Raw genomic sequence first — 22,826 nt, forward strand, 5'->3', positions numbered from 1 at the left:
ACTTTACCACACATTAGGCTCATGCTGGGAGACACAACCCATGCTTGGGTCCCTCCTCTACCATTGGACTTAATTAGCACAGGCCGTAGGCCGGACATTGGAACTTTTAAAAACTCTCAGGTGAGTCCAATATACTGCCAAGTTTGAGAACCACTGTTTCTCTGTCATTTGCTTTTTTCTCATAAAGTAACGAGCAGGTTTTCTAGGATGATGGGATTTCAACTAAATGGGACTTTATAGTGGGTTGTCTAATGTCCATGTTTCCAGATGGCTGATGCTCACCAACTAGCAGGCAGTGTCTGTCCCCCTTCCCCAGGCACATCAAATCCTCATTAGCCATCGATAGGAAGATTTAACTATGACCCCTGATGGCTTTGAAGTCAGAGAACTTCAGAGCAGACAGACCTCAATAGCGGCCTACTCCTTTTTTTTTTTTTTTTTAATTAAAAAAAGGGATCTTCACTTCAAAGGAAATTTTACCTGGAATCCCTTTATATAAAATAGATCAAAGAAGAATTACTCTATTGACTTTCGAACGAGGGGAGGGCACTAGAGCCTACCCTGGATATGTGGCGCCATCCCTATGCCCCCCCACCCCTTAGGTCCCCTTCAGACCTCTGTCTGATCCAGCCTAAAACCCTCATTTCACCCTAAGAAAACCAAGGCCCCAGAATTTCAGCGGCCTGCTCAATATCCTGCACCTAGCACAATATGGTTGGCTCTGTTTCCCAGAGGAGTACTCCTTCTAAGTCCCCAGTCAGCTCCTGGGTGGGATTCAGGGTGGGCTACATTATGGTCAGATCAATCACTTGACCACCCTATGACAATACTACCACAGATGCCTTAACATGGTCCTGCCCCATGAAAGAGTCTTATATTACAAGGTGTTCTCTCAATGACACCATTTTGAACCACAAAGTACTGTTTGGGGAGGATACATTGGCAGGAAATGACTTTAACCAAGTCTGGTTTTAGAGGCTCAGAAAGTCACTTACCTGTTTAAATAAGGAGTAAAAGGGTCAATGGAATTTAATCATGATTCCCAAAGGAATGACCTTCTAGTTGCAAATGTTTGGCATCCTTTAAAGATCATTTTAAAAATCTATACAATAAGTCTTTGTAAGGAGGCAATCACAAGTGCCCCATCAGATTAATGGAGTGGTGGGGGGGGGGGGGGGGAGGGTACTGCTCTAATGTCATACAAATTGGAACTGGGAGCTTGGGATACAATTTCTGGTGGGGACATCATTGTACACGAATTCAAAAAGTGAACATCTCAACAACCATTAGCTGGAAGTGAAGTTCATTATTCTCTGGAGCCCAAGTAAGATGACTCAGGGAGTGACCCCAGTGATAGAGACACAGGTGTGGACCATACATGAATATAGTTAGAATACGATAGTTTCTTTGAAATCTAAATGGAAAAGTGTAATATTTCTAAATATATTACTTTGCATAATATGTGATTTTAAATGTATATAATTAAATTATGAAATGAAAAGGTGTAAGTAAACTATTTTATCTACATCCCTATGAGTTCGTATATTCAAATGGCCAAAAAAACCATTCGGGGGTGGGGAGGGGTCTTCTTGTTGAGTAAATGAGAGATTATCTTATTTTTGTGTTTGCTTTTTTTTTTTTTTTAACGTTTATTTATTTTTGAGACAGAGAGAGACAGAGCATGAACGGGGGAGGGTCAGAGAGAGGGAGACACAGAATCTGAAACAGGCTCCAGGCTCTGAGCTGTCAGCACAGAGCCCGACACAGGGCTCAAACTCACAGACCACGAGATCATGACCTGAGCTGAAGTCGGCCACTTAACCAGCTGAGCCACCCAGGCGCCCCATATGTTTGCTTTATATTTGGGCATATGTGGCAATGCCTACTCTAGGGAACTGAGGATTTTTTTTTTAATTTTTTAAGTTTATTTATTTATTTTCAAGAGGTAGAGAGAGAGAGCCGGCAGGAGAGGGGCAGCCCAAGCAGGCTGTGCATTGTCAGCATGGAGTCTGAGTGGGGCTCAAACTCACAGACTGTAAGATCATGACCTGAGCCAAAACCAAGAGTCAGACACTTAACTGACTGAGCCACCCAGGAGCCCTGGGAACTGAGATGTTAATACTACCTAAGCTTTATGTTTTGCTCTCACGTTTTATTGAAGGGATATGGGACAGAAATCTGCATAGGCAGTAACATTGTTGAGAATGCTGCTACCCACATTTTGTTCTAGAAAATGCCCCCGTGGTGAATGTTTTTTTAATGTGAAGAAAAAAGTATACCTTTCAAATCTAGTATATTTCTACCTTGATGAAGAAACAGAATTTGTAAACATATTTCTCTTTTTACTCAGCCTGCTGGGAAGCTTTGAGCTAAACCAAATGGCCACATAGAGAAATTAGCATGGATAAAACCTCTCTCCCCTCCTAGTCACCATATATGCTTCGTCTGCTCAATGCCCTCATTTTCTTTCTAATTTTGCTTTAAAACTTACATTCATGTGCTCAGAGTACACACACACTATTTAAATTATGCTGCTTTACTTTGTGCTCAAAGCCTCAAAGATACGGAGAATAAAAATCATTCCTAAACTAAGCAGATTTATGGAAAAATTAAGGTCCATCCCTATGGCCTCAAAACACTGCAGCCTTGTAGTACCAAGAGAGGGCAAGAGAATGAGGGTTAGAATAATCTCAGGATTGTCCCTACAGAGGCCTTTGGCCTGCAGTGTGGATGGGGAGACAATGGAGTTGGACCAGAAGGGAATGAGGACAGTAGACACTTCTCACCGTCAGGTTCCAAGGGAATGTTGTTTGTCAAATACCACTCCTGGCTCTATATACCTCTGCCCCGCTCTTCTAAGCTACATCTTCTCTCTTCAAATGAACCAGTCTGCCTCTCCCTCCCAGTCATTCACAAAGAATAAAAAGAAGGGTGGTAATATTCCTTGGACAATGAAGTCTGACCCTGCGGGGCTCTCTCCCTCTTAGCCGTTAAAGTTCTGAGGAGACACTGTAAGGTTGCCTCCCTTTTTGGATGGACGCTCATGGCCTCAAGACATAGGGCTCCACTTTGTACCATCAACTCAGGAATTACTTTCCGGGGCCTACCATGCTCACCACAGTGTCATGGGATTGGCCCATGGACACACCTCACCTTCTCAGACTACATGCTGGAGCACCTATGAATGTTTCTCTGTGAGGATGGCTCAGTTGATGGGCTCTAAGCCTGCTGGCGGCCCTCTTTGCCACCACATATGGAGAGCCTGCCTGAAAAGGAAGCAACATGGACAAAAGCAGATCTGAGAGACAGAAGCCCCCGGCATTGCAGATGGGCAGAAGAAACGCCCAATATAGGGAGTCAGAGATAAGTGGGTGCAAATATCTGCCCCTTCACTTACTAGCTGGGAGACTTGAGAGGATTTCTGAACCAAAGGCTCGATTTCCTCATCTATAAGGTGAGCATAATGAATGTCACCCAACCACAAGGTGGCTGTGCAGATCAGATGAGTTAACTGAATGTCAAACGTGCAGTACTCTGTCTGGAAGAGAGTAAGGACTGCTGCAGGACAGCCAATTCAATGGGGTTGTATTACATCACGACTTCCCAAGCCTATTATTACACAGATCTCTATGGTTATATGATCAAGTGGATTTCTATTGCTTCTAAGCACTATCTTCTTGTTTAAGTTTTTATTTAAATTCCAGATAGATAAAATACACTGTAATATTAGTTGCAGGTGTACAACACAGTGATTCATCACTTCCATACAATACCCAGTGCTCATCACTACAAGGGGTCTCCTTAATCTCCATCATCTATTTCACCCACCCCTTCTACCTCCCCTCCAGCAACCCTCAGTTTGTTCTTTATAGTTTGCTTTCTGGTTTGCCTCTTTTTTCCCTTGCTATGTTCATCTGTTTCATTTCTTTTTTTTTTTTTTTAATGTTTGTTTATTTTAGAGACAGAGAGGCGAAGCACAAGCTGGGGAGGGGCAGAGAGAGCTGGAGACAGAATCTGAAGCAGGCTGCAAGGCTCCGAGCTGTCAGCACAGAGCCCAACGTGGAGCTTGAACCCACGAACCATGACATTATGACCTGAGCTGAAGTCAGACACTCAACCGACTGAGCCACCCAGGTGCCCCTGTTTCATTTCTTAAATCACACATATGAGTGAAATCATATCTGTCTTTCTCTGACTGACTGACTTGGCTTAGCATAATACACCATAGCTATATCCGTGTCATTGCAAATGGCAAGATTTCGTTCTTTTTGATGGCTGAGTAATATTCCATCGTATATAAACACCACGTCTTCTTTATCCATTCATCAGTCGATGGATATTTGGGCTCTTTCCATAATTTGGCTATTATTGATAATGAACATTGGGGTGTGCATATCCTTTTGAATCAGTATTTTTGTATCCTTTGGATAAATACCCAGTAGCACAATTGCTGGATCATAAGGTAGTACTACTTTTAACTTTTTGCAGAACCTCCATACTGTTCTCCAGAGTGGCTGCACCAGTTTGCATTCCCATCAACAGTATAAGAGGGTTCTCCTTTCTTCGTACCCTCGCCAACACCTGTTGTTTCCTGTGTTGTTGGTTTTAGCCATTCTGACAGGTGTGAGGTGATATCTCATTGTAGTTTTGAGTTGTAGTTCCCTGATGATGAGTGAGCACTAACTCCTAAAACATGAGCTTGTGTGTCCTTCACATCCCATGGAAAGAGCCTCTGGCAACTGCCCCTATAAGGGGTTACCTATTGTCTCCCTCTGTTCAGCACAGGCTGTCTCTAATTCTGGGACCAGCACCTCTACTTCCCTGTGGGCATTCACTCTTTTCCAAACCTCAGTCTCTATCTTCCCAATACCCTGGTGTCAGGGGGCAACCATGTTTAGGCCTAGACAGTGAAACTCGTATATCATTTTGGCCACCGCAAATGGTTCTGAGACGGGTGCATTCTCTAGCCCAGCCCAAGCTCAGTTGGTAGGATAGGAGTACAAAACTGCTGGTGACGACCTCTGCCATCACCCGTATCTGAGAACCTGCCTAGGAAGGAAGCAACATGTAGGAAAGCAGATCTGTGAGAAGGAAAGAGACAGAGTCCCAGTACTCATTTGCAAACCTGGATCTAGCTGTGCCTGAAGGCACCTACTTCTGGACTTTTCAGTGGTATCAGGCAATATTTCTCACTTTTGTTTAATGCAATTTAAGTAGGGATTGTGCGATTTATGACTAATATACCCCCAATGTTCATTCACTCATTCAGTCACTCGTTCAACAAGTGTTGGTCGTATACCTTCCATGCACCGAGTACAACGCAAGGTACAGAAGTATTCTCATTCCACCCAGAGGCCTGGGGCAGGATTAGTCTCACAGCTAGGCATCAGGGTGGAAAAAAATCATTTTTCAATGACCATTAATGCTCACCACTCACAAATAAAAGCAATATTTGCCTTCCTTGCCCTTAACTCCATTAACTCCAATTCTACAATGGCAAACAAGATTCCTCTGCTCCTTGGTGGCTGTCTTACACATGACCCTTTAATTGTAAATCTTTCTCCTTATGCATGCGATGAATACCCAAATAAATGCAAGGATTCCTCAGAAATTTACTGAGCACCATCTGTTACAAGGCCTTGAGTTAAGTCTGTGAACATGTAGGACAAAGATTTCTGTGTGCCTGTCAGAGAAAACCTCAGTGATGAGGGGGAACGTTCCCAGAAGCAAGAGGTCACCTCTTCAGGAACTGTAAAGGAGAGGGACGACTGTCTTCACAGGCTCCAGACTTGAAAGGTCAGTGTAGGTCTCCTAGAGCCCTCTGGGGTGTGCTGGATTGAGGGTAGGAGACCTGAGTCTCATCTCAGCTCTGCCCATGAACTTGGGCATGTGACCTTGGTCAAGTCACTTCCATTTCATGTGTATAAAGTCAGAATGTTGATTAGCTGGACCTAATCGTTCTGATCCCTCCCAACATTGTGTGTCTATGTTAACTTATGCCTTTTTGGTGGTACAAAATTCATACAGGTTTGTCATCCCTTTTCTGCCATTTTCAGGTCCAAAAAGCTCTGAAAACCAGAAGATTGTTTTGTTTAAAAAAAAAAAAAAAAAAACGTATTTGGCAGCAAAACCTGGCCTGGACCAACATAAAGCTATTTATAGTCTTTATTATCCCTCTTAGTGTGAATATTTATACATTTCACCACAAGAATATTAATGGGTTTGTTTACAGCATACTGAGCCAGTCTCTACCAGGAATGTTCTATAACACACAGAACCAGCACCATATTGCCTTTCTAAAATTAAAAAAAAAATCTGAATTCTCCAAAACTTCTAGCCCCAGTGGTTTAGACGTAGGTTTTATAGACGTAGGCTAAGATCACTATGCCTGCAGCCAAAACACCATGCAACAATGTCTTGCAGAAGGCACTTGTCTCCCCGGCTTGTCCACACTCCTTCTTTCTTGTCCATGTCACTAAGGCTCTCAACCCCCTCTCCCTGAATATCCTGTCTGCGCTGGATAGCCTCTGTCTGGATGGTAGTTCTAACTGGGACCATTGCTGGTTACATCTTTGCTTCATGAAAACATTTTCTGTACTTTGGAGCCTTGTTCTCTGCAAAGGACCGGAGTCTGAGCTAAGAAAATAAGTCACCTAAGGAATGGTTGAGTGTATTAGCTACCCTCTGTGGACAAGACATCTGCATTTGTAACGGATTTGGGGGGCTTATTTTTATCTTTTTTATTTTTATTTTTTTAAATTTTCTTGTGCATTTATTTTGAGAGAGAGACAGAGAGAGCAAGCAGAGAAAGGGTAGAGAGAGATGGAGAGACAGACCATCCTAAGCAGGCTCTGCATTGTCAGCACAGAGCCCGATGCAGGGCTCGAACTTGCGAACTGTGGGACCTCGACCTGAGCCAAAACCAAGAGTCGGACACTTAACTGCCTGAGCCATCCAGGCGGCCCTGTATTTTTATTTTTAATTGTGAGAAAATCCTCATCACACAAAATTTACCATCTTAATAATTTTTAAGTGTACATTTCATAGTGTAAAGTCTATCCATATAGTTGTGTAAGCAATCTCCAGAACTTCATACGCATTAAATTCTAACTGCACACCCCCCCCCCATTCCCCACACCCCCAGCCCCTGGAAACCACCATTCTTTCTGTTTCTATGAATTTGATACCTCGTGTAAGTGGAATCATACATTTGTCTCTTTGTGACTGGCTTTTCCCATTTAGCATAATGTCCTCAAGTTTCACCCACTTTGTGTCATGTGTCAGGATTTTCTTTTTAAGGTTGAAAATTAAACCTTAATTTTTGTGAGTATATACCATTGTGAGTTTATACCAAATTTTATCATCATTCATTCATTGAGGGACATTTGGGTTGCCTCCACCATTTGGCTATAGTGAGTAAATCTGCTATGAATATGCCTCTCTCTGCTATTACAGCCCCAGAGAGATGGGGAAAGCAATGTCATCTTGGGAAGGGAGAGGATTTTCCCCTAGAAAGAAGAAAAAAGAAAGGGACAGCCTATCTCTTCTGCCTGTTTCTGGAGAAAGCTTGTTCCATGATCCACAAGAGAGAAGACAATGTCTGGGAAGTCGGTAATAGGGGCAGGGGACTTGGTCTTCCCTCTCTGGGACACAAATCCCAAAGTGGGCAGACATGCTGGATTCTAGAGGGTAACATCTGGGATACCAGCTCGGCTGTGAAAAGGGTGTCTGAGACCTAGTGGCCTCCTTCCTTGGGCGTACCCAGAGATGACAGGAACAGGCACTTTCAGAACGTTTGGGGCGGTGGTGCAGCACTGTGAACAACGGCTAGATAGATGAGCCTGCGCACAAGGCAGAAGATACTGCAAGGGCTGATGGGCTAGCCGAAGCCTGGAGTCAGAAAGAAGAGGTCCCATGAGCGGAGACCTTACAACCAGGGCAAAGGTTCACGTCACAGACTCCAGAAGTGGGTGCCAAGATACCCCTAAAAGACCAGAAGGGGCTAATCACTTGTGTGGACCAGAGCGGCCACACTGCCACAGGATCAGACTATTGCCCTGCAGATCCCATGAGTACTCAAAGCCCTGGGCCCCATAAGGACCGATCAGCACCTCTCCCCACCCCCACAGCACAAATCCCCTTAGGGAAGGCAGGGAGGGGCAGAGGGGTCCCCAAGGAAACACACTTTCCAACACAGACTCTTTAAGGTTTGCAACTGAAAAGACAGAGTAGTAGGTCCAGAGCCCGTGGACCAGCTGATATGCCCATCCCCCAGCTGCTCGTGCTGCTGTTTATGCTTCCAGGGGTGGCTCTCTCCAGAGCAGGGTCTCAGCAATGGAAGCCACCACGCCTGGAGACACCTGGGAGGTTAGAAGGCCCAGGCCCTGCCTGAGGGAGGCCAGTGACCTCGGACCTTGAAGTAGAAAAACCCAATCCCCTCTTCTCAAGGTGGGACCAACTCTCCGGCACCACTCTTGTTCCAGAACGCTCATGGCGCCAGGTGGAAGCTGATTCCAGTCGGCACCACAGCTTATGGAGCTCCTGCTCGCCTGTTTCCCTGCCCTGAGGGTTTATCATGAGGGTAGCCAGATTTAGAAAATAAAAATACAAAATGCTCAGTTAGGTTTGAATTTCAAATAAATAATAATAATAAAAAAACTTATAGGATAAGTACGATCCCCAAGGATTTCATAAGACAGACGTACCAGGGGCGCCTGGGTGGCTCAGTCGGTTAAGCATCTGACTCTTGGTTTCGGCTCAGGTCATGATCTCATGGTTCATGGGCTGAAGCCCTGTGTTGGGCTCCATGCTGACAGCATGGGGCCTGCTTGGGGTTCTCTCTCCCTCCCACTCTGCCTCTGCCTCTCCCTCTCAAAGTAAATAAACTTTAAACAAAAAAAGAGACAGACATACCAAAGAGGTTATTCATTGATTATCTGAAATTCAAATTTCACAGGGAATCCTGCATTTTTTTTCAGGCAGCTCTCTCCTACACCTCCGACTCAGCAGAAGCCCCTAAATCTGCCCACACTCCCGACCCTGGGCTTCCAGGTGAACTACAGGAATCAGAAATTCTTTCTGTTGGGCTTTCCCTCCTGGATCTTATTCCACTTATGCCTCCCCGTCTGGATCTGATGAAAGCCGCAGACTCACAAAGCTTGTAGCTAAGGGGGAAATGGCATGATAATACATGGCTAGGGAGATAATTGCTGTAGGACAACACATCACTCAGAAGTCGCCTCGAGGCAAACACTAGTTTGGACGTCAGGGCGCCCCTGCTCATCTGGAAAGAACGTCTGGTGCCAGCAGGGCTCACCTTGGGTCTGGGAACCGAAACAAGGATTGTGGGCAAGTGGGAGAAATGGAACCAAACAGATGTGGTTCGGGCAGGGACACCTGCTACCATTGCTGCTGTCGGCCTTCTGAGGCCTCTCCTGGAGAGGAAAGAGCGTGGGCTTTGGAGCCCCCCGGATCTGAGCGACATCCCAACATTGCCTCGTACTAGATATGGGGTCCTCTTTGCCCTGCGGGCCCTACTGTCTCCACCCACTACGTGCTTGCCTCTTTCTGGCCGTAGTCCCACAGAATCCTCAAAGTTCATTTGGCAGCACTAGAAAATTGTTTCTGTTTTGAGACATGGAGAAACTAAGGCCCAGAGGGGCAAAGAGGGTCCCATTATCTAGTAAGAGGCAAGGCTGGGATGTCGCTCAGATCTGGGGGGCTCCAAAGCCCAAGCTCTTTCCTCTCCATGAGAGGCCTCAGAAGGTCAACAGCAGCAACAGTAGCAGGTGTCCTTGCCTGCCCACATCCTCTTGGGGGTTCACGGTTCCCTCAGCCAGCACCTGTGGCTCTCCTGGCAGCTGACGCGTGCCAGCAGATGGATAAATGCTCAGTGCTGGCAGGGCTCAGATGGGATAACTCGGAGGCGTGTTCCAGGTCACCTCCAAGATGTCCCCAGAGGGGTCGAGTCCCGATGGCTTGTGAGCAGAGTTAGTGGCCTCTCCCTTCCTGTTTTAGCTCCTCACTCTCCTGCTTGTATGACCTGAACCCCTCCCGAATGAACTAACTGCACTTCAACTAGGTTCTCAGGGTTGGTGACTGGGAAAGCCAGCCTAAGAGAGCAGTTAGTGCCTCTCTAGGTTCCCCAAGGCATCATGGGAAGTTCTTTCCCATGTATTACCTCATTCACCCTGCCCTCCCTGTGAGGACGTGGGTTCTGTGATTGCCCCCATTTTACAGATAAAATGCTTTCGCCGACCCAAGGCATTGTCGGGCCTCAAACCCAAGTGAGCCTCAGACTAAAATCTGCACTCCCAAGTGCTGAGTCGTCAGGAGAGGCTTCTCCTGGGTTTCTGGGCCGTCATTTTCTCTCCTTCCAGCTCTGCACTGCATTCTTCCACTTGGGTGCAAATATGAACTGGGGCGGCTGGCCGATGGCCAGCACGGGGACGTCTCGTGGTATAGGGGGAACGATGCAGTTGTATACTATCATAAGCGCTGCACTGGTCCCACCCTAAGATATGTGAGGTCACCATGCCATGTGTCTTCCGCCTGTGCTTTGTCAGACAGCACGCTTTAGACCTAGATTCAGCTTTCCTTGATTCCTTTTGCTCACATTTTATGTACCTGTCCTTGTTTCCTGGTCCTCAGCCTAGGGGTCCTTCTTCTAAGGACCCCTCCCATTCTGCATGTCTCTGGTTGCGAGGGCGTGTGTCTATGTTCTAGGAGTTTCAGTTCAGAAAATGGCCCTTACCCATTTTCCCAAGTGCAAAAAGGTTGGGTGACTTACCCAACCTTCCCAAGTGCAAAAAGTCTTCCCCAAAAAATCACTAGCCTTCTAGGCTCTGGCTTCAGATAGAGGGACCCTGCCAGACAGTGGTGTTCTTCTCTTTCTGATTTGTTTCCATTCAAAGCCAGGTTCTCATGGCCATAAAGAAAGGATTTCCCAAAGATTGCCATTAATTTCATTTATTGCATTATTTATGTGAGCAGATAATGAACTGTTTTGTATTGCAAACAGGACTTTTGCAGAGATTACACAAAGGAGTTTCAGTAATTCCTGGAGACCTTTTGGTGTATTGTAGCCATCAAACGATAAGCCTGCCCATTTGTAAACACGCTCTTGGACATGCACCATAGCCACATTGCTTAGGGGGAGGAGACTCAGTTCCCTGGCCTGGGCAGGGTGGTGCCCCTCTCCTGCTAAGGACCAGTCTCAACCCTGGATTATCAGGGAAGAGTTTAGGCTGAAAGAACCTCAATGACTCTTTTGAAATCAGACACTGTTTTGAGCATCTATTAAAAGTTCAGATGAGAGGCGACAAACAGAAATGCAAAGGGTCCAAGTAAGTGAAAAAATAAATAAATGAGTGAGGAAAAACAGTGCAAGGGCAAAGATAAACAAGGACTGACATTTGGCATTCATCAGAGAGGCCACAAAATGTGGGGGCTGTGGCTGAGTGCGGTCCCACATCCCACGAAAAGGAGGTAGTCCCCTTTCAGGAACATGGGTCCCGGGTGACCGGATCTTGCGAGTTATTTCAAAAGAATCTAAAAATGTAGAGTTTTATGTGAAAGCTCCCATTTTCTAAATGTTGGGCAATACTTCAAATATCTATAACACGATGTGGGCCCAACCACACAAAGCCATACCACCAGTTTCTTCCAGAAAAATGTCCAGCTTGCACACATAAATACAACTTGACGTCAAATTTCAGAAGTCTGTGAACCTCTGCCTTCAAGTTTCAAGTGGATGAGTGGTTCTCATCTTTAAACTTGCACATGGTTTGGGGCACCTGGGTGGCTCAGTCGGTTGAACATCAGACTCTTGATTTCAGCTCAGATCACGATCCCAGGGTCATGGGACTGAGTTCCGCATCGGGCTCCACGCTGAGTGTGGACCTTGCTTAAGATTCTCTCTCTCTGCCTCTCTCCCCTCCGTGCACTCTCTCTCAAACAAACAGACTTGGACACGGTTTCTTGGGAACATGTTCAGACTGTCCCCCATGAAGGTTATCTACAAACAGGCAACCAACATCCTTACTTCCACTCCCATCTTTCCACTCGGTGGCCAGACGCTACTCCCAGCATCTTCCCTTAAGTCCTCCATGGGGATTTTCATCTAAAAAGCATCTGATGGTGGTCAATCCTCAGGAAAATGCAAATCAACACCACAATAAGGTATCACCTCACTCCTGTTAGAATGGCTATTATCTAAAAGACTGGACACGCGAGTGCTGTAAAAAGGGAACCCTTGTGCACTGCTGGTGGGAATGTAAACTGGTGCAGCCACTATGGAAAACAGGATGGAAGTTCCTCAAAAAATTAAAAATAGAACTACCAGATGATTCAGCAATTCCACTTCTGGGTATTTATCTAAAGAAAGCGAAAATGCTAATTCAAAAAGATACATGCACCCTCATGTTTATTGAAACATTATTTACAGCAGCCGAGACATGGAAACAACCTAAGTGTCCATGGATGGATGAATGGACAAAGAAATTGTGGCATACACATAAAATGGAATATTACTCAGCAACAAAAGCAAATCTTGCCACGTGCAACATAAATGGAACTTGAGGACATCATGCTAAGTGAAATACGATGGAGAAAGACAAATATCATATGACCTCACTTATATGTCAAATCTAAAAAACAAATGAATAAAAACAAACTGAGCTCATAGATACAGAGAATGGATTGGTGGTTGCCAGAGGTGAGGGGTGGGAGTGGAGGAAATGGATGAAAGGGGTCAAAAGGCACAAACTTTCATTTATAAAATAAATAAGTCACTGGGACTTATGTCCAGCATGGTGACTCTAGTCAATAATATCGTATTATAGGGGCACCTGAGTGGCTCAGTCAGTTAAGCACCCAACTCTTGATTTCGGCTCAGGTCATGATCTCGCGGTTTGTGAGTTCAAGGCCCGTGCCGGGCTTTGTGCTGACAGCGCAGAGTCTGCTTGGGATGCTGTCTTCTTTTCTGTCTGCCTCTCCCTCTCTATCTTTCTCTCTCCAAATAAATAAAAATAAACTTAAAAAAAGATCTTGTATTGTGTATTTGAAAGTTGCTTAGACAGTAGATCTTCAAAGTTCCCATCACAAGAACAAAATTTGTTACTATGTGTGATGTTGGATGCTAACTAGACTTACTGTGGTGATAGTTTCACAATATAAACAATTATTAAATCATTATGTTGTACACCTGAAACTAACATGATGTATATGTCCATTTATACCTCAATTTAAGGCGGTGGGGGGGGGGAAGGATCCACTGGTGGAGACATGATTTCCAGTCCATGTAAACCTGGCTGAAAATGTTAGGGTGTGGTCCCCAGTCTCTTCCCTTCTGGAACTTGATTGCTGATGGCAGATGTGCAACCAAGTCATGCTTGGTGCTGGTCCTGCTCGTGTGAGTCAGATACACACAGCCCACCCTGCTCACAACATCTACTTCTCCACCTGGCCTTTGGATAGAGTCCCCTGGAAGTGACCAAAGAGACACATCTGCCACCCTGCTCTGACACAAAGGAAGACTTGAAAAGCCCTTTGCACATCTTGGGTTCTGAGCCATTGCCGTATGCTCAGTGCTGCTGCCCTGAGTGGTGGCACAGGGGCAGGAAAGAGTCAAGCCAGGGCATTGGCTGGACCTGTGTTTGATGTTGGCTTTGCCCCTGACTAGCCAGGAACCTGGACCTGAACCCACCTGTCCATTACCACCACCACATAAGGAGTTCTCACTATGGATAGACAAGGCACATTGAATCTTCAAATGTGTATGTGTATGTGTGTGCATGTGTGTGTGTGTGTGTGTGTGTGTGTGTGTGTGTGTGTCTACATACTCTGGAACTCATTTTTGGCCCACTTAACGGATGACAAAACTGAAGCTCTTAATAACACATCCGCGACTGTGTACTTGGCAAGGAGAGGAGCTTGAATCCTTCATGTTGAGGTTACTGCCAAGTAACCAATGGCCGCTCTCTATGCTTTGCAACTGTGGGCCATCAAGTGGCTTAGAAGCACCACACATGAAGGGCTCAGACCAGAGAGGTCCTCAGAGATGTTGTTGTTATAACCAGCACCTCACCCCACAGCTCTGACGCACAATCTCTGTCTGGATTTACAGAGCACACTTGGCCCCAGGAACCTCATTTCCCCCAGCCCCTCCTGCCCGGCACTCGCAGGGCCCTGGCTGTTGCTCTCTTCCACGTTTGGCCAACCTTCAAGCCTCTTCAACCTCAAAATGCTGCCATCTTGCCAGTTGGGTGGCTATGTTTTTCCAAGTCCAGACCCACAGGGCTTTCTGCCCCATCAGTGGATCCCATCGGCCCAACAGCCCCAGGGAAAGGTCCCAGGCAGGGGTCTGTGGCCCCTTACAGAAGCCAAGAGCCATTGCAGGGGGTGTCTGAGGGAGAGGAAAGCAAACACCCTCCAGAGGGAAGGAAAACAACCAGTGCTGGGGGACAGGCCGCCCTGAGCTACAAGGCAACGCTTCCATGCAGGATCAGATTTGTCACTGTCACAGCAGCTAGGGAGAAGCTCCATATTAACTAGTTACATTAACTTGCCTAAAGCACTTTCCCCTCCTCTGCCTTAGCTGTTTCATCTATAAAATGGGTGAGGTGGAGTTAGGTTGATAATTTTCTAAAGTGTGCTCAAAAGAACATTAGCCTCTCATCTTCCCCTCACTCTTGAAGATTTGTAGCATAGTCCAGCTTAGTCAAGGCCCTGACAAGTCCTGTGCAGCAAGGAACTGCTGGCTTGGCTTAATGCACCATCTTCTAAGCTTCCTGGACCAGAAAGCTTTTTAGGTGACATCAATTAACATCCCTTTGGCCAGTGTTCTGCGGAACATGCCTTGGCTAATTCCCAAGTCCTTTCTGGTAGTCTCAGCTCCTGAGTCTGTGCTGGGGTCCGGAGGGCCTGGTTGGCTACGGGCCACCTGAAATTGATAAGGCCCCTGCCCTCTGCTTCCCCGGCCATCACAGAACATCTGTTTTGCATGGCCAACTGTGGCGAGTTCTTGACTTCTCAAGACCTCTCTCTCCTTTCTGATTTCTGCACCTTTCCTGACCGCCTTCCACGTGGCTTGGGTGGGGCTGGCCTCACCACCTGGCTCCAGGAACATACCTGTGACCTAGGCCTGGCTGTTGAGGTAAAACATCCTCCTGGCCATTGTGATTGGTTTGTTACAGGCATGGCACTCCAGTGGGACGAACCAGAGAACTCCGGCACTTTTGCTGGGAAGGTTTGGAAAGAACTGGTGCCTTCTTCCTGGCATGGTTGCAAAACAGGGCGTTGTCTCTTCCTCTACTGTGGAAGGGCCTGCCAGAGAGATCCCTAGGGGAGGCAGAGCTGATGACGGGGGCAAATAATGCCTTGACAAGATCACCAACGGGCTGGATCCAGGCTTTCCTGAAGCCATGGCACACTCACCCATCCTTTTCCACTAAACTATTTTGAGTTTGGTTCTAACCTTGTAACCAAAAGAGCCCTACCCCACCAATTTTACAAGCTGTGTGGTGGGAATCCAATATTAGCGGAAAGGGGGAAGGGACTGTAGAGCTTGGCGAAGCAGTGTGAGGGAAGCACCTGGGAAATGGAGTGGGATGGTTCCCGTGGCATCGTGTGGGACCAGGCAAGAAAGGACTGATCCCAGGGACCCTGGCAACAGTGGGTAATGCTGAACCCAATGGAATGATGCACCAGCGGTAGTGTTCCAGGCCAAACCTAAACATGGGCCGGCCCTGACAGAACACACACCAACACAGCCTTGGCCGTGATTCTGACGGTCACAGACCCTCGGGCGTGGCATCTCCTGGGAGCTTGTTAGGAATGAAGAGTCTCAGGCCACACCTCAGACTTACTAAATCAGGATCTGCATGTTAACAAGGAGCCCAGGGGTGCGTGTGCACAGCCCCGTTTGAGAAGCACCACTATGGGGTTATTGGTAGTGACTGTGGTAGCATGCCAAGATGGCCACCATCAGCTCCTTCCTTCCTGTTTGCCCACCCACTGGGGGGTGGGCAGTGTCTTCGTGCCTTTTATCTGGGCTTGCCCAGGAGTTGCTTGGAGCAACAGAATGCGGTGCCCTGGTGGTGCCAGTACTATGTTTCACCCTCCAAAAGCCTAGCAACTCTGCATCATCCCTCAGAAGCCAGCTGTCATAAAGTCTGACTACCCTGAGACTTCCATGCTAACCACATGGAGATGCCATATGGAGGCCCTGTGAGTTCCAGAAAGGTGAGGGAGTGACCTTCGCCAATGCCATGCAGAGCTGAGTCCTGCCCAAATTCCTGACTCGTGGGATTGGGAGAAATAATTGATCATTGCTGTATTAAGCCATTAAATTTTGGGTTACACAGCAAAAGCCTACTGAAGTAGCGACTATCTTTCCTCTTGCAGGGTGTTCACTTGCTCTAGACACTGCTGAGCACATTCCACCTGCCAGATGCTGTTCCAGGCACTGTTCCAGGTCCAGGGTGAGTGATCGTGAGATAGACAGCACCCCTGCTCTTGCAGGACTGAAGTTTTTGTCCAGGAAGATGGCAATAGGCAAGAGAACACCCAAATACAATGCAACAGAGGAATGTTTGTCCCCTCCCCTCCCCCTGCCCCAGTATTCATACGTTGAAATCCTAACCCCAAGGAGTGACAGTAAGAAGACAGGGCCTTTGGGAGGTGATTAGGTCATCAAATGATTAGGGTGGAAGAGTCACGAATGGGATTAGTGCCCTTATAAAAGGAACCTTAGAGAGGCTCCTGGGTGGCTCAGTTGGCGAAGTGTCCTACTCTTGATTTCAACTCAGGTCATGATCTCACGGTTTGTGAGATCAAGCCCCATATCAGGCTCTGTGCTGGGCATGGAACCTGCTTAAGGTTCTCTCCCCTCCCTCTGTCCTTCCCTCCTCTCTCACTCTCTCAATAACTGACTAACTAACCAAGTAACTAAATAAATAAAAGGAGCCTCAGAAAGCTCTCTTTCCACCACATGAGGTGACAAGGAAATGGCTGTCCACAACTTGGAAGCAGATGATCACCAGAACCCTCCACTCCTGGCCCCCTGATCTCAGACTTCTAGCCTCTAGAACTGTGAGATAAGCCCCCAGTCAATGGTGCTTTGTTACAGCAGCCTGAACTAAGACACACGATAATGTCTGAATTTAGGAGCAGTTTGGAGTGGGGCTGGGGAAAATATTAGACAACACAAGGAAGGCTGCTCTGAGGGGATGCACCTGATCCGGGCGGTGATGTTGAACAGGGGCAAACCATGCAATGACCAGAGGGAAGGGTGATGTCGCCAAAGCCCTGAGGGAGCAATGTGGCTTGTTGGAGGCATAGGCGGTGGTCTGTGGGGGGCGTTTGGGGGGAGGGGGGAGAATGAGGTCAAGAGACGAAGTCCCAAAAGTTGGCGGGGCTATAGCTACACTGACTGGTTCAGTGGCCACGAGCCACACAAGGCTATTTAGGCCAAACGTAACATAAAATTACAATTTAGAACTCAGTTCCTCCGTCCCACTAGCCACATTTCGAGCCCTTGAGAGCCATACATGGCTCATGACTAGCATATGGGACACTACAGATGAGAATATTTCCCTCAGTGAGGAAAGTTCTACCAGCCAGCGCTGGCTGTAGAACAAACCAGGAGTCGACCAAGGTTCAAGGTCAGACCACGTGCCCTTGAGCTTGGCACCTCATTAAATCCCTGGAGGTGCTGGTTTTCCCCAGGATGAAATGAGGCTCCCGCAGCCCAACAGTGGGGCTGAATTATCCACAGCAAGATATCAAGTCCACAAACAGTTGAACTGAGGTCTTACTGGGAGAGCATGTTCAAGGCTTCATCCACGGTAAACTGGCAGCAAAAAGGCCTGTTTAACTGACTTCTTTGCAACCTCATTTAGGCTGCCAATTTGGGGCTCCCTGATGTGAAAAAAAGAACAGAGCGTGGCTACTATTTCAGAGCAATGCGCAGAAGGGAAATTGCTACAATTAGCCAAAGCTGATTTTGATTAGCATATTTTCTTCCTCGGCGCATAACATCTGTTGGTGTGGAAACAGTCACTCCATCTTGTCCCGTCAGAGCGAGAGGCACGGGCAGTGAATGAGGCAGGCCCACGGGGAGCCTGACAACAGCCGGGACGAATGTGAAGAGGGGGGTAAAAGAGCCCCTGAGGAGGGGCACCTGGGCGGCTGTCGTTTGAGCATCTCTTGATTTGGGCTCAGGTCATAATCTCAGTTTGTGGGTTCAAGCCCTGCAATGGGCTCTGTGCTGATGGTGTGAAGCCTGCTTGGGATTCTCTCTCTCTCTCCCTCCCTCCCCCACCCCGCCTCTCTCTCTCTCTCTCCCTTGCTCGCTGCCCTCTTTCCCTCTCTCAGAATAAATAAATAAACTTGAAAAAAAATTTTTTTTAAGGAGGTAAAATAGCCCCTGAGGAACTGGGCAAGTTACCAGAAGTTTGTCCTTAGGAAGGATAAATAGGAAAGTGTTCCCCTCTCCCACCACCCTCCCTGACCCTGCTCAGGCTGGGGGGCGGCAGCTGGAGGCCGCACGCTCTCCTTAGAGTCGGCCACACCGGCATTGTCATTTGCTGTTGGTGGCGGCTCCACAAGTTCTCTACCCCTTGGGGCGGTTACCCAAACATCCTCATCTGAGAAATGCAGACGATGACACCCACGTGATGGGTGAGGGGCGGATTACGGAAAATAACCTCTGTGACCACATTCGGCATACAGTAGGTGCTCCATAAATGCTGGCTGAATCATAATCTTCATGGGAAAGAGTTTTGGGAGAGGAAGAGAGATGGGCTGAGGGGTGTGTGATTAGCACTCAGGCTGGTTCCAATCCTGTCGCCCCTCATTCATCCATTCAACAAACATTCATTCTGGGAATTGGTCTGTGGCCTCACACCAACCCCCTAGAACCAGCCTGACCACCGCTTTCCTATCTGGGACCCAGCAGACTGCTGGTCTCTATGGTCCCTTTAGGCTTTCCCCCCTAACAAAGTTTGTAGCCGTCCTGGAAGGCCTGACCCATTTGGGTTCAAACATGGGAGCTTAGCAAGGTTTCAAGACCCAGATCCTGCAATCTGGGATTTGGAACAGCTTTTAAAGATCTTTTGGTTCAGCTCCCGACTGATCACAAGGATCCTGTCCCAGCCCTGCTGACGGAAGGTACTCGGTTTGCCTGGATGCTTCCAAAGGCATTCTTACTGCCTCGCAAAGCAGCCCATTCTATTTTCAGTGCGCTCTAATCTACAGATACGCTTGCCTGTATATGGAGTGTATAGAAATTCTAGGTTAATGTCCCTCTTAGAACACGGCACCCAGCACAGAACATAGTTCTCAGTTTCCATATCTGTAAGATGAGCACAAAAATACCTACTTCATCTTCCTGGTGGCAGGAACTCAGAGCAATAACAGAGATAGGGGGTCTGATACTAGTAGGCGCTTGTTTGTTCCTTCCCTTTCCAAACGAGGGCTGTTGCAAGTGGAGGATGCGGACCCCTCTGGCTCCAGCCTCTAGACCGTTCTTTTCCTTCAGTGGGGCCTGGGATGAGACACAATGTTCCCAGCAGGCCCGATGGACCACTACCACTTGGATTCCCGCGTGTGAGGGAGAGGATGGCAGTCAGCTCTCACAAGAAGACAAACCACCCCGGGGTGCGAGGCGTTCTGCGCCCTCTGGTCTCTCTGGTGAATGGTCCCTCTGGATGCAGGGAGCCAACGGACAGACAGACAAGGCAGCGGGGAAAGCTGGCTCTGCCTCCTGGTGCCCCTGCTCCGGTCCCCACTGTTGGCTGTTGAAGGCCTGGGTGCTGGTGTCCCAGCTGGGAAGAGCCAGCGTCCTCCCAGAGAGAGGGCCCTGCACTCCACCCCCGCCCTCCTCTCGGTTGCCTACTCTTCCGGTGTGCGAACCCATCTACCAATTTCCCAGGATGGTCTCAAATCTCTCACTGTCCCAAGAGGGAAGGAAGAGACTTGAGACGTCCGGCGCCACTGGCAGTGGGATTTCAAAACAGCCAAGGAGGGAAGGCACAGCGTACAGAGAGGAAAGTCGTCATGCATATGGTCGGGGGTGGTGGGGGCGGGGTGGGGTGGGTCTCGCATCCCTCCCATCGCCAGTGAAGCTACACCTGCTCCCTCTGCTGTAAGGGTGTCGCTGGGCCGATGGCTGCCTTTGTCCCCAGCTGGGACCCAGAGCGATCCTCTAGTGGATGTGCCATCTGGGAGCCTGGCCTCCCTGCTCCGAGCCTCTATCGAGCACCGAGATGACCTTTGCCCAGGCAGCAGGGGCAGGTGGCCGACTGGGGCTGGGTGGCGATTAGAATACCACTTCCTCCATTTGGCAACCCTGCCCGGAGAGGTCTGGAAAGGGGTGTCTGAGTCAGGTGAACTAGCTTCCCCAGACAGGCTCGGGCTTGTCCCAGCACACTCCCGGTTGCCAGATCGGATGAGCCGCTGTGAGTATGAGACCCTGGGGGGCTAGCCCGGCCAGCCGTGGGCTGGGTCTCTTTCCATGGTTCTCAGGAAGTGTGAATACTCACCAAGAGCGCCTGGCGGGTCCGTGCCACAGGTCAACTTGTCTCCGTTGCCCTGGCCCTGTTAAGTGCAGGTCAGCCCTGGGAGGGTAAACTCACATATCCTGGGCCCAGGGGCAAGTGAGGCCTGAGATCCTGAATGGGCCACATTGTGATGTCACAGCACTGGGGTCCCCCACAAGGCCTGCTGTCCCTGATGGTATCAGGGGACAGGGAGCTGTTCCTGAAGAAGTAACACATCTGATTGGCACTGTTGAAAAAAAAAAAAGCAACCGCCCTGCTAGGGCTCATCAGCCTGGGAGGCTCATATCCCTAACCCTAACCCTGCCTGGTTGGGTCAACATAAGTAACCCAAGTGCCTCTTTTCATTTTTCCCACACATTGACTTACAGAGGTACCCCCAACCCTTAGCTATTCCTTTGCACATTTTCTATGATTGATTTGAAAGTCCAAGGCAGACCCAGGACTTTTCCCCCACCGCCCACCTGTGTGTTCATGGTGTGTTCAGAGTGCAAGCAGAAGAATTTCAATATTAGCTCAGAAAACAAACAGGAACATGTAAATCTCCCCCACCCTCTCTCTTGAGTCAAACCTGTCCCATGCCTTTCAGGGTATCTTCTATAGTTTATATGCTCGCGCTGCTCTCCTCGGCAGGTGATTGGTAATTAGGTACAACTTCCAGTGAATAAGCCCCCAAAGGGAAGAAAAACCCACAAAAGGGGCCAAAGTCTAAAAGGTTTCTAGAAGTTCTGTCCCCTTGCTTCCCTGGTGCTTCAGGTTGGGAACAGGAAGTATTCTAACCAAAGAGAAAATGGCCTTGCCTTGGAGATGATCCTAAATTTTCGAGTCTGAAACAGTGGTTTTCAAGCTTTGGGGGTACATTTGAATCACCTGGAGGGCTTGTTAAAATACAGATCCCCCCCCCCCCCGCCCCAGATTTCCTGATTCAGTACATCGGGTGTAGGACCCAAGAATCTGTGTTTCTAACAAGTTCCCAGGTGCTGCTGCTACTGGTCCAGGGAGTACCTTTTTTCTTTTTAACATTTATTTATCTTCGAGAGAGAGAGAGAGACAGACAGAGCGTGAGCAGGGGAGGGGCAGGGAGAGGGAGACACAGAATCCGAAGCAGGCTCCAGGCTCTGAACTGTCAGCACAGAGCCCGATGCCGGGCTTGAACCCACAAACTGTGATATGACCTGAGCCGAAGTCGGACGCTTCACCGACTGAGCCACCCAGGCGCCCCCAGGGAGTACACTTTAAAAAGTATTGCTTGGAAACATAATGCTGCTGGTCTTCTGGGTTTGATCCTAAAATAACACTGCCAGCTGATGGCAGTATTCAGGGCTGGCTGGGGAACAGAAAGAAGTCCTAGCTTTGGGGCCAAACTCGCTGAGTCCTAGGTTCAACCAGCCTGCTGTATTGAGGGTCTACCTGTTCACGGCCAGTGCTGAGCCATGTTGGGAAGGCACGGCTCATGTCTGTGCCCTGCCCATAGCCTCTTGGCTTTACCATTTCTGTGCACAAAGGTAGCCTGACTTCCAGCCGCCAGCGCCTGTGTCCCTTTGTCCGGGGGCTCTCCTCAGCTTCTGGAGCCCATCCTGTCTACAGGCAGTGCAGCTGTGAGCCCAGGAATCAAAATCTCCCCAGGAACCTCCTCAGCCAGTGACGTTTAGGGATTGGTGGGTAAATGCCCCAGCTCCTTCCTGCTCAGGTGGAGTCACTGGGAAGCACGCTCTACGCCATCTCCCAGGGGTCGCCACAGGACAGAGCCTCCATTGCCCAGTGGTAACTGGCTTGATAATACCCGATCTTGCTGCCCCTCCCTCTCCTGGCCCACCTCCCCGCCTCTCTGCCAGAGTTTCCCGGAATTGCCTCTAAATAAGCAACTTGCCCTTGAATCTTGCTTTCAAGGTCTGCTTCTGGGGGAACCCAGATCAAGACATCATGGATAAGGAATGGTTTTTGTCCTTGATAAGTTCACATTTACAGGGAGAAAGACACATAGTGTGGCTTAGTAAAATCAGGAATTTCTGGGAATTGCTGGTGAGTGTCGGGTCTCCAGGCAGATGAGGCATTCTGCTGGTTGCCCTTAGGAGTGTCATCAAGGGCGTCTTAACACAGTGTAGGAGCTCAGATGACACTATCAGGGGGAGGCCAGGGGGAAGAAGGGGCCTGGCAACCTGGCCCAAAGGCCTTTTCTTCCACACAGGCAGGCCTGAATGGGGTACCTGCAGGGGACTGATTTGCTATGCAAATTCCTCTTGCTTCTACCTCCCTGGACAATTTCTC

At 48.4% G+C, this 22,826-nt stretch overlaps 1 protein-coding gene and 1 long non-coding RNA gene across 3 annotated transcripts in view; both read right to left on the reverse strand.

Moving 5' to 3' along the window:
• Window positions 1–20,679, reverse strand: part of BANF2 (BANF family member 2) — a 36,031-nt gene extending 15,352 nt beyond the window's left edge. Inside the window, exons 1-2 of one of the 2 annotated variants that reach the window (XM_060611582.3) lie at window positions 20,544–20,679; window positions 19,382–19,546 (exon numbers count right to left, since the gene is read on the reverse strand). The gene's annotated coding sequence lies outside the window, so the exon portion shown is untranslated. The remainder of the gene's footprint in view (window positions 1–19,381; window positions 19,547–20,543) is intronic. The other variant, XM_060611576.3, reaches the window with a different exon arrangement.
• LOC144615898 (uncharacterized) overlaps window positions 1–22,826 on the reverse strand; it is a 291,049-nt gene that overhangs the window by 229,230 nt on the left and 38,993 nt on the right. The window lies entirely within an intron of this gene.

The sequence above is a fragment of the Panthera onca genome, chromosome A3 (assembly GCF_046562875.1).
Source record: "Panthera onca isolate mPanOnc1 chromosome A3, mPanOnc1 haplotype 2, whole genome shotgun sequence".
Lineage (NCBI taxonomy): Eukaryota > Metazoa > Chordata > Mammalia > Carnivora > Felidae > Panthera > Panthera onca.